We start from the raw sequence: 9,717 nt of genomic DNA on the forward strand, positions 1-9,717 counted from the left end.
CAAGCTGAAGCAGGGAACTGCTAAGGCAGCTGCACCCGATACAACCATCACAAAACAAGAGACCCGAGAACTAGAAAGGCGAGGCTTGACCACCCATTTATCCCTCCGCCTTTCAACCAGCACCACATGTGATTATCGGCCAGGCTGGCACAATTAACTAACTCAGTCCTTGAAAATAGATAACTCCTTCTCTTTTTGTTACCCAAGGGTAGTATATTATTTCATATAGTTAATACATAAATAAGATCAATAAAAGAGGTACACAAAATTAGATTATGTTATATAAAAGAGATTTAAAATACTAATGCAAATATATAAAGCAATACCTGACAAAAATCAATGAGACTATTATTTAAGATATTCTCATATTGTTGTTTTTGATTGGCGCCCTCACTTACACAATATTTTCTGCTTTCATCTGAGACTCAGATTACGTTTTTAAAAAAAGGTATAAACCTTTTTTTGAAAACGTAATTTTGGGCCATAATTCACATGTTGGACAATTCAATGAACTATAGAGCAGCCGTTCTCAACCTTTGCGTTGCAACCCCTCTGGAGGCCGAACGACCCTTCCACAGGGTCGAACAATTTTCTTGTACAATTCATAACAGTTGTGAAATTACAATTATGAAGTAGCAATGAAAATACTTTTATGGTTGGGGGGTCACCACAACATGAGGAACTGCATGAAAGGGTTGCGGCATTAGGAAGGTTGAGAACCACTGCAGAGGCAGCAGCCACTTTTTTCTCTTCTCTTCCTTTTCTCCTTTTTCCTAGCTATGATCCTGTTTTGCTGTCTAGAGTTCCAAGAGGTATCTTAAAATAAGGTGATCTTGAATTCAGAGTCATGATTGTGGGTATTAGGTAGCAGAGCAGATCTAAAGGATCTGGGATCATGATAACTTTGTCAAAGTGACAGATCATACAAGGCCCATGTCCCCTCCTTATTCAGAGAATAGACTCAAGTCTTTAAAAAAATAAAATAAAATCATTATCTATTAGTTTAGGTAGTATCCTCCTGGTTTTGTATGTATTATATTATCCTGGGCACCATGATTTTGGTGCACTTCTCAAGACGATGAGTTTATTTCTCCAGTCACTGTATTTGGGATGAGCAGGTACTTGGTCTAACAGTGCACGACTTCCAGCGCTAAACTTCAACACACCATGAAACTTCTGTTCTTGTATTTGGGGTATAACATTCCAGGCACTACCACAAGGGACCCAGTCTACACTACTCGACATTCTGAGGTTAAGTGTATCATGGAGAATGTATTTTTGTGAAGCTTTCTGCCCCCAAACTGGAACCAACTTGCAGACATAGAGCAGAAGTAATTTTTCTTATCCATCTCCATTGGAGTCTCTAGATAATGTAGCATGTGTCACCCGGGTTTGCACAAACAGAACAATTTAGCTGACTCATACCCAAATTGTTGAGCTTATAAATGATAAATTTATAAAATGGTTGTTCAGTAAGTCACTGATTATGGAGTGGTTTCTTAACTACCAGATCTAATTGTAAGTAATTTTACATATAACTTAAAAGCCTTTAAGTGAATTAAAACCCAACAAGTAACAACTCAGAAAGCTACAGAAGAGAGATTCCCATTTTTCTACTAAAATAAAACCTGATATCACATGGGTCTTGACTGAAAGCAGTGAGTACCAGAAAGATGTTTTCTTGTATTCTATTGACTATGCAAAGGCATTGAATGCTGTGGATCATAATAAACTATGGATCATATTGAGAAGAGTCAGAATCCCAGAACACTTTCATTATGCTAATGTGAAACAAATCCATCTGTCTTGGAAGAGGGATGGCCAGCAGGCTTCTTAGAAGTGAGGATGCTGAGATTTCATGTCCTATGCACTGGAAATGCTATCAGGAGAGACCAGTCTTTAGAAAAGAGTATCACACTTGGTAGAGAGTCAATAAAAAAGATGAGTCCCAATGATGTGGTTTGACACAGAACCTGCAACAACAAACTCAAACATAAAAGCTATTGTGAGGATGGTGCAGGAATAGGCAATGCTTTGTTCTGCTGTAAATAAGGTTTAAGTTTTATATCTATCTATCTATCTATCTATCTATCTATCTATCTATCTATCTATCTATCTATCCTTTATATATACATTTGTGATATATAAATACACATACACCTCATATATATGGGTTTCAAAAAAATACATTGAAATATTCCATAAACTTTTTATTGTATTTTCACAAACATTTTGAAAAATTGTGTGTGTGTGTGCAAATATATATTCAGAATTGACTTGATGGCAGTGAGATGCACACACACACAAGCTTCATAAGGTTCATGTAAATGGAATTAAAGCATGAATGGAATAGGTATGAAAATTTCTCCATGTCTTCCTATAGTCCATGGGTTGTGTAAATGGTACGTACCGTACTTTCTAATACTAGCCAAATGACTATCCATACACCACCCAGATGCCTGGCCATCTTCTTTTGAAGGGTGGTAACTTTTCAGAACTCTGAAAACCATTTGCAGCAGTGCTACATGTACATATCATGTTGCCATGTGCTAGAAGTACCTCAAAGGCAACTAACAATAGCAACAACTTCAAAAAACTAGAGCCTAGATCTGTTGTCTTTATTGGCTTGGTCTTTGTGCATTTGTGTTGAAGATCTGAGTTTTTAAGGACTCCTTGAATTCAATGGAAAGCCATATAATCAATAAGTCATGGTTTTCTAAGGCAAACTTACTATAATTAAAAAAAACATATTTTCAAAATACAAGAAACATCCAATTATCTACTTGTCAATGAGCTCTTTATAACTAAGTGGAAGGACTCACCAAATAATGGGTAAGGTCTTAGGTTGGGTCCAATAGATAGTTCAAACCAGTGAAGCTATACAGAGAGATGTATCTCAAGGAAATGGCTCATGTGGTTATAGAGGCTGCCAAGTTCCAAGTCCACAAGTTAGATTTAAGGCTGGTGGCTGCTTCTGACTCATGAAGTCACAGGGTCCAATGGACCCATATTGGTAAGTCTGAGTAAAGACTGCTGGATGTAAAGGCAAGTGAATCCAGCTTTGGCAGGCTATTGTCTCAAAGGATGTGGAGGCTAATGGTTCTCAGGATTAGGAAGCAATGTCACTGATCACTGGTTCAAGTCAACCAAAACAGGTGTTCTATGATGAGCCATTTGCAAGATCCAGATCCAGCAGAAAGGCAAACACGTTTTGCCAGGGATTCATTTATGTTGGAAGCAGGCTATGCCCTTGAGGAAACTCCCTTTCACTCGAATGACTGCTCTGATCATATCTCACTAGGGAAGTGATTACAGCTCCGGGAATGACTATGCCATAAGTGCCAATTAACTGAGAATCATGACACGGTCAAGTTGGCATACAACCTTCACTATCCCCACATATATATGAGATCTGACTATCCGAAAGTATAATTTGATATATGCCATGGGAATGAAGTCATTTGTTTGAAGCATAAGTATTTATTCTGGTAAGAAATATTGCATGAACCATGATGGTTAGAATACAATACTTACACATGAGGGCTTCTGAAATTCCATAAAAATCCAATTATATTTTAATTCTATTTTTCAACAAACATTTTAAAGGGTTCTTGTAAATAGTACCAGTAGTAGAAAAACAAGCATTTACTTCCAGGAGTGGCAGCATTAGTTATAACCCTCCTAAAAGTATCCTGGGCTTCCAGTTAGTGGCTGGTACTCAGAGAATTATTGAAATATTAATAAAAATAATGAAGGTGATGAATCTGTACAGAAACATAGTTCTTCATCTGATCTAATAGATAGAAGAAGTTTTTAAAAATCTGATATATGAGACCCAGGCATTTAGCTCTCATTTTTGTGTGTCAATTCTGATTCCAGGAAGGAAAAATAGAGAATTATGTTGACTAGGCATCTAATGATTGGGCTATGTTCACTGATATTTAATGCCATTTTGTTTATTTATGTAGATGAGAAGGAACTTGGAAGAGCATGCAATCATGCACATTATATCCATTATTTTGTTTCAGGGACTGGGGTCAACCTGAGGCTATAGGTTAGGAGCATTAATTTAGGAGCACTGCATCCAGTGACTGCTTGGAGGTTCAGTCAGATGTTAGAAGACTGCATTCAAATGCTCCTAGATTGGGGCAAGTTTATTTTAGCAAGTTGCAATGTTTTTAATAACACATCTTTGTATTTTTTAAAGGAGGTTTTGGGTTTGTTGTTAGGTCCATAGCATCATTTCCATCTCACAGTAACACTAGGTACAACACCATGACATTTCCAATTGTTGCTATGTTTGGAAGTATTATTTCAGGTACTGTGTCAGTCCATATCGTTGAATGCCTTCCTTTTATTTTCTGATCCATGCCAAGCCTGATGTTCTTCTCCAAGAGCTAGTCCCTCCTGATATCATGTCCAGCATACATGAGATGAAATCTTGCCATGGTCATTTCTAAGGAGATTCTGGATTTATATATTCCAGCACAGATTTGTTCGTTCATTTGGCTATTCTTGCTAGGTGCCTTGGAGTTGGCGCCAACTCATGGGGACTTGTGTAAAGCAGAATGAACCACCACTTGGTCCTCAGCCATCTTCACACGTCGTTATGACTACGCAGTGACTGTGTCAATCCATCTCATTGAGGGTCTTCCTCTTTTTTGGTGACTCTACCTACCAAGCATCATATACTTTGTCAGGGACTCTCTTAATATCACACTCAAAGTTTGTGAGACACATTCCCACCATTCTGGCAGTATGCATTAATACTCCTTGCCAACAACATTGTTTTACTTCTCTTTCATATTCCTCATCCATTTTTCACAAGCATATAAGGTGATTTGAAATATCATGGATTGGGTGTGTCTCACCTTATTCCTTAATGTGACACTTTGGCTTTTGAACATGTTAAGTAGGTATTTGCAACATATATGCCAAATTAAATACATCAGTGGACTGTTTTCCTTGTTGCTTCCATGAGTATTGTCAGTTGAAGAAAATTGAAATCTTGGAATTTCAATTTTTTTTCATTTATCAGATGTTTCTTTTTGGTCAAGATGAGAAGATATTTATTTTTTATATTTACATTTAAGTGTAATCAATACAGAAGGCTTTAGACTATGATTGTTAACAATATGTCGTTGCTATGTAGCATAGGCTCATTATGAGTTAGGATAGACTGATGGCAGTGTACTTGAGGTTTTGTTTGGTTCCTGTTCTGTTTGAAAAATTATCTTTTGGTTTATGTTCAGGTGATGCATGAACACAATTAACTCTCCTGAAATCCCTGTTCTGTGCAGTATCTCCATAATATTTTATAATGCACAGAGTTAAATGTCTTTGCATAGTCAATTACAGGTAAATTTTTTCTAATAATCTTTGATTTCTGACAAAATGCATTTGAAATCAACAATAATAGTTTTCTTTCCACTTCTTCGGTATATAACTTGAATTTCTGGGAGTTCCTGGTTGATGTACAACTGTAACCAATTTTGAATTATCTTTAGTCAAATTTTCTTGTTTGATTTTAATCGTATTGCTCAAAGATTTCCACATTCTTTTGTATCACTTTATTTGGAAATCTACACAATTGGCCAGGAACCTGTCTCCCATGTTGCATGGCATAGGCAAGTGAGAAGCAAAAATGTCGGCGTATTTATTTTATTTTAATGATAAAAGAAGATCGCATGTGCAAAAGCACTTAGCACAAGACCTTCTTAACTTCTTCTGATGGAAGACTACATAGACACAAACCAAAACTGATGGTCTCTGAGCTGATTCTAAGTCATAGTGAATCTGTAGTTGTTCCAATGTCGTAAATCTTCCCCTAAGGAGAAGCTGATGGTTTTGAACCATTGACCTTTCAATCAGCAGTCCTATACTTTATTCACCAGGAATCCTTTACGTGCATGCAGATCACAAAAATATTTTTTGTTATATAGCAACTCACATGGTTGACAGCAAATGAAGATCTGTTAAATTAAAGAGACCTCATTAAAAGTTTTGAATAGATACTTGCATAGAATTAGAAAATGTACATAACTTGTTTCTTGTCAATACACTAGGAATTTGGGAGGTGGCATGGTATGACAAGAATATGCTTTTGTCGTAAAAACAGACATATTGGTAGGATGCTGACCTGGTTTCAGTGTAGCTTTCAAACTAAGATAGACTAGGAAGAAAGGCAGGACAAGCGACTTCCAACAAATAATTATCCGAAGTCAATGAAATCTTATGAATCACTAAAGTATGATGATCTTGCACAGTGATGTGTGGATATAACATTGCTTAGATATAGAACTTGTATTCATTTATTTATATCCCTTACCAAATACCTGGCAGGGACCCTACGAAAGGTATATGTGAAACACTAATGCAAGGGACTGATCAGTTTTGATATTCCTCTGAGTATAAGAGAGCCATTTGAAAAGCAGAAACAGAAATAATCCTGGGTCGAGCTACAAAGTATAGGGTAGCAAAAAGAGTCAGAGCCTTGACAAGATGGATTGACATAATACCTGCAACCATGAGCTCAAATATAAGAACAATTGTGAGAATAGCAAAGGACCAGGAAGTATTTTGTCCCGTTGTGTCATTGTGAGGGGGAGCTGACTCGATGACACCTAATAACAGCAAGATCAACAAAGAAAAAACATGATCGCCACAGATAGGAGACCTCTGTCTGGTAGTGGTGAAGGCAGAAGAGGTACCGGAGCAAAGAATCATACCGCTGAGACCATCCAGTAAGAAAGCATAGTGGGAGGCATGCTTCCTGGCCCATAGAAGTACAGGCCAAGGGCTTATATGACCAAGAGACTACGCACCAGAAAAAAATTGACCTCTGGATAAAAAGAAGTGCAATTGCTGGACAAAACTGTATCCTTCATGTTTTTTTGAGGCTGGATGGTGGCAACCCGTTAATTCCCTAATAATTCCCATAATAATGAGTATTATTTTTGAGTTCTGTGTGGCTACTGCAATAGATTATCAAACTTAGCAGACAAGTAGAGTGTCATGGGAGGCTCAGTTGGTGGCAGGATAAGATAAAGAAAGATGGAGAATAGAGTATGTCTGGCCTCTGCCCTGTGGCAATTGCCTTGTCTTAATGTAGTTAGATTCTCCTCCGCCCTACTGAATATGGTGGAGGGAAGGTGTGGACACCACGTCATCTTCACAAAGGGGTTTTCTTGAGTTGGTTTGATTCTTGTTAGCAACTACACCATAACTGGTACTGTGATTTGTGCGTATTTATAAAACACTTCTTTTTGACTTTTGATTGGTGAATTGTTCAGTGGATAGATGGTGAAATTTGTCATTTTAAAAAGTAACTTTGAATCCTGAGATTTCATTATTCTAATTTTGCGTATGTTCCTGACTCTTAGTAAATGAAATATTACTAAAGTTGATGGATTCAGGTAATTATCAAATTAAGATATTTTCTTCTCAGTGACAGGACACAGCTCTGAAGTATATGGTACTATATATATTATTCACAACTAATATGTTTATACTTATTTATTAGGAAAGTGCTGAAGGGTTGGTCTAGGAGATCTAACCTTACCATGTCCCTAGAGATACTTTTATCTTTCTGTAATATTTAAGACCTTGCAAAATATGCTAATATGACTCTATTTGTGTATGTTAAGATAATAGAGAATTTCACAGAGGAAAGTAAATACAGTTTCAACTTTGTTATTAATAGAAAACAAACAAAACAGAACATTTGGCACTGATATATATATCAACTGTAAACTTACCTGACCTGGCCACTTGCTATTGAATCAAATCCAACTCATGACAAAACCGTGTGTCAGAGTGAAAATGTTCCATAGGATTGTCAATGACTAATTAGAAAGATGGCAGTTGGAATTCAACAGGTGCTCTGTAGGAGAAATATGTGGCAGTTTGCTTCTCTAAAGATTACAGGTTTGAAAAACCGTGGGAGAATCTCGTCTTATATCTACAAGACCACAGTAAATTGCAATTGATTAGAAACAACAGGTTTAGTTTGGGTTTATATTCCTCTTATTTTGATGTTGTGTAGTTGTCTTAGGGACATTTCATTGTGAAATGAATCTGTATCTATAGCCCTAATATTTAGGTTGCAAAATATGCTATCTTAAAATCAATGTCACATCCTCCATTGCTATACAGCAATTTTTTTCTAGCAATATTAGAGAAAGTTGTTTCCCAAAATCCAAAATCAGCAAGATGGCAACTACCACAAGTTTGGGAGGAAAAGTACCTCACAATTTCGGACTGTTGGAAGAACTCAAAGAAGAACAGAATGGAGTCGGAGATGGCACAGTTAACTGGGGTCTAAAGATGATGAAGACATGACAGTTAGAAGATGGACTTGGGTGATCAATGGGCCTCCAAGAATAATTTATAAAAACCAGATATACAGCCTTAAAATAGAATGTAACCTAAATATCCAGAAGCACCCCCCCCCCGTAAGATTTGGAACAAAAATTAACATGAAGGGAGTTAATAGTTCTAATGGAGTGGTGGACCCAAGAGCTAGCAAAATGGCAGAATTCCTACAGCGTCAAAGTTGTCCTGCAAGAGCTCCAGCACCTAATGCAATCTAAAGAAAATATGAACCTCCCTCAGGCGCCTAAAGGCCAGTGTTACAGCAATTAATCACCAAGTAAAAACACTGGCCCTCCCCTCCCCCATTCAATTTAAGCAGTCTTCATTTTCCACAGTAGTAAATGTTTTAGATAACGTCTTGTAGACCTTAAAGTATTGGATAGGAAGCTCCCACTCAAGGGCAAGTTATCATAAGATGCTGTACATGATACTAATGTTTTATCATTTTGAAATCTATAAGTTGTGCTCTAAAACAAAACAAAACAAAAACAACTCACTGCCATCAAGTCGGTCGATGCATTAAGTCCATCAAGCAATTCCTAGTGATGCTGTAGAGAAGGAAAACCTTTGGGTTTCTCAGGCCTTAAATCTTTACAGGAGTAAGCAGCCTTACTTTCCATTTATGGGACCTCTGGTGGGTGTGAACCACTCACCTTTTAGTTAGCAGTTCAATGTTTAACCCACTACATCCCAGGGCCATATTTACATACTGCTGAATGTATTACATCTAAGTCATCAGCAATGTGTTAGGCCAGGTAGACTAGAAAAACAAATTCAGGGAGGCCTTCATACGTGTATAAGAAAGAGCTTTATATACAACAGCAATTGTACATTAAGAAAGCATATCAGTCCAGTAAGTCTGATATTAGCCCATATGTCCAGTACCAGTCTAGAAATTCCTCTTCAGACTCATGCAATACATGCAATAATGCCAAATGCAGGAAGATCACAGACCAGTGTGTAGAAATTCTTGTGGAACCAATGGCTACAGAGACATCTCAGAGATGGCAGGGGAATCCATGTGGTTCTTTCAGCTCTGAGGCTCTGACTGCCATCAGCCTGTCTCCTTGTGGCTTGTCAATATGAATGTCTCTCTGGGAGTGAGTGTGGGTCCTGCCTCTAGTGAGCTATTTATCTCCTTAGCACCTCCAAATTAGGTCATCAAGCCAAGACCTGATTGACAGGCTAGACACCCCTTCACTCTTAATCCTCCCAAATTGGCAACAGCTTATGTAATTACCACAAGCAAACACCAAGATTTTTTTTTAATCGAAGAGGATACTTTTTTTTAATGAAGTAAATCCAAAATCTTGATAGGTAAATGCTACATTGCATTCAGGCTTA

At 37.4% G+C, this 9,717-nt stretch overlaps 1 pseudogene; it reads left to right on the forward strand.

The window, feature by feature from the left end:
- Positions 1-8,211: 8,211 nt before the first annotated feature.
- On the forward strand, positions 8,212-8,643 carry LOC101642955 (annotated as a pseudogene).
- Positions 8,644-9,717: the final 1,074 nt, after the last annotated feature.

Source organism: Echinops telfairi, unplaced genomic scaffold, assembly GCF_000313985.2.
Source record: "Echinops telfairi isolate 266 unplaced genomic scaffold, ASM31398v2 ScPeMD7_59;HRSCAF=198, whole genome shotgun sequence".
NCBI lineage: Eukaryota > Metazoa > Chordata > Mammalia > Afrosoricida > Tenrecidae > Echinops > Echinops telfairi.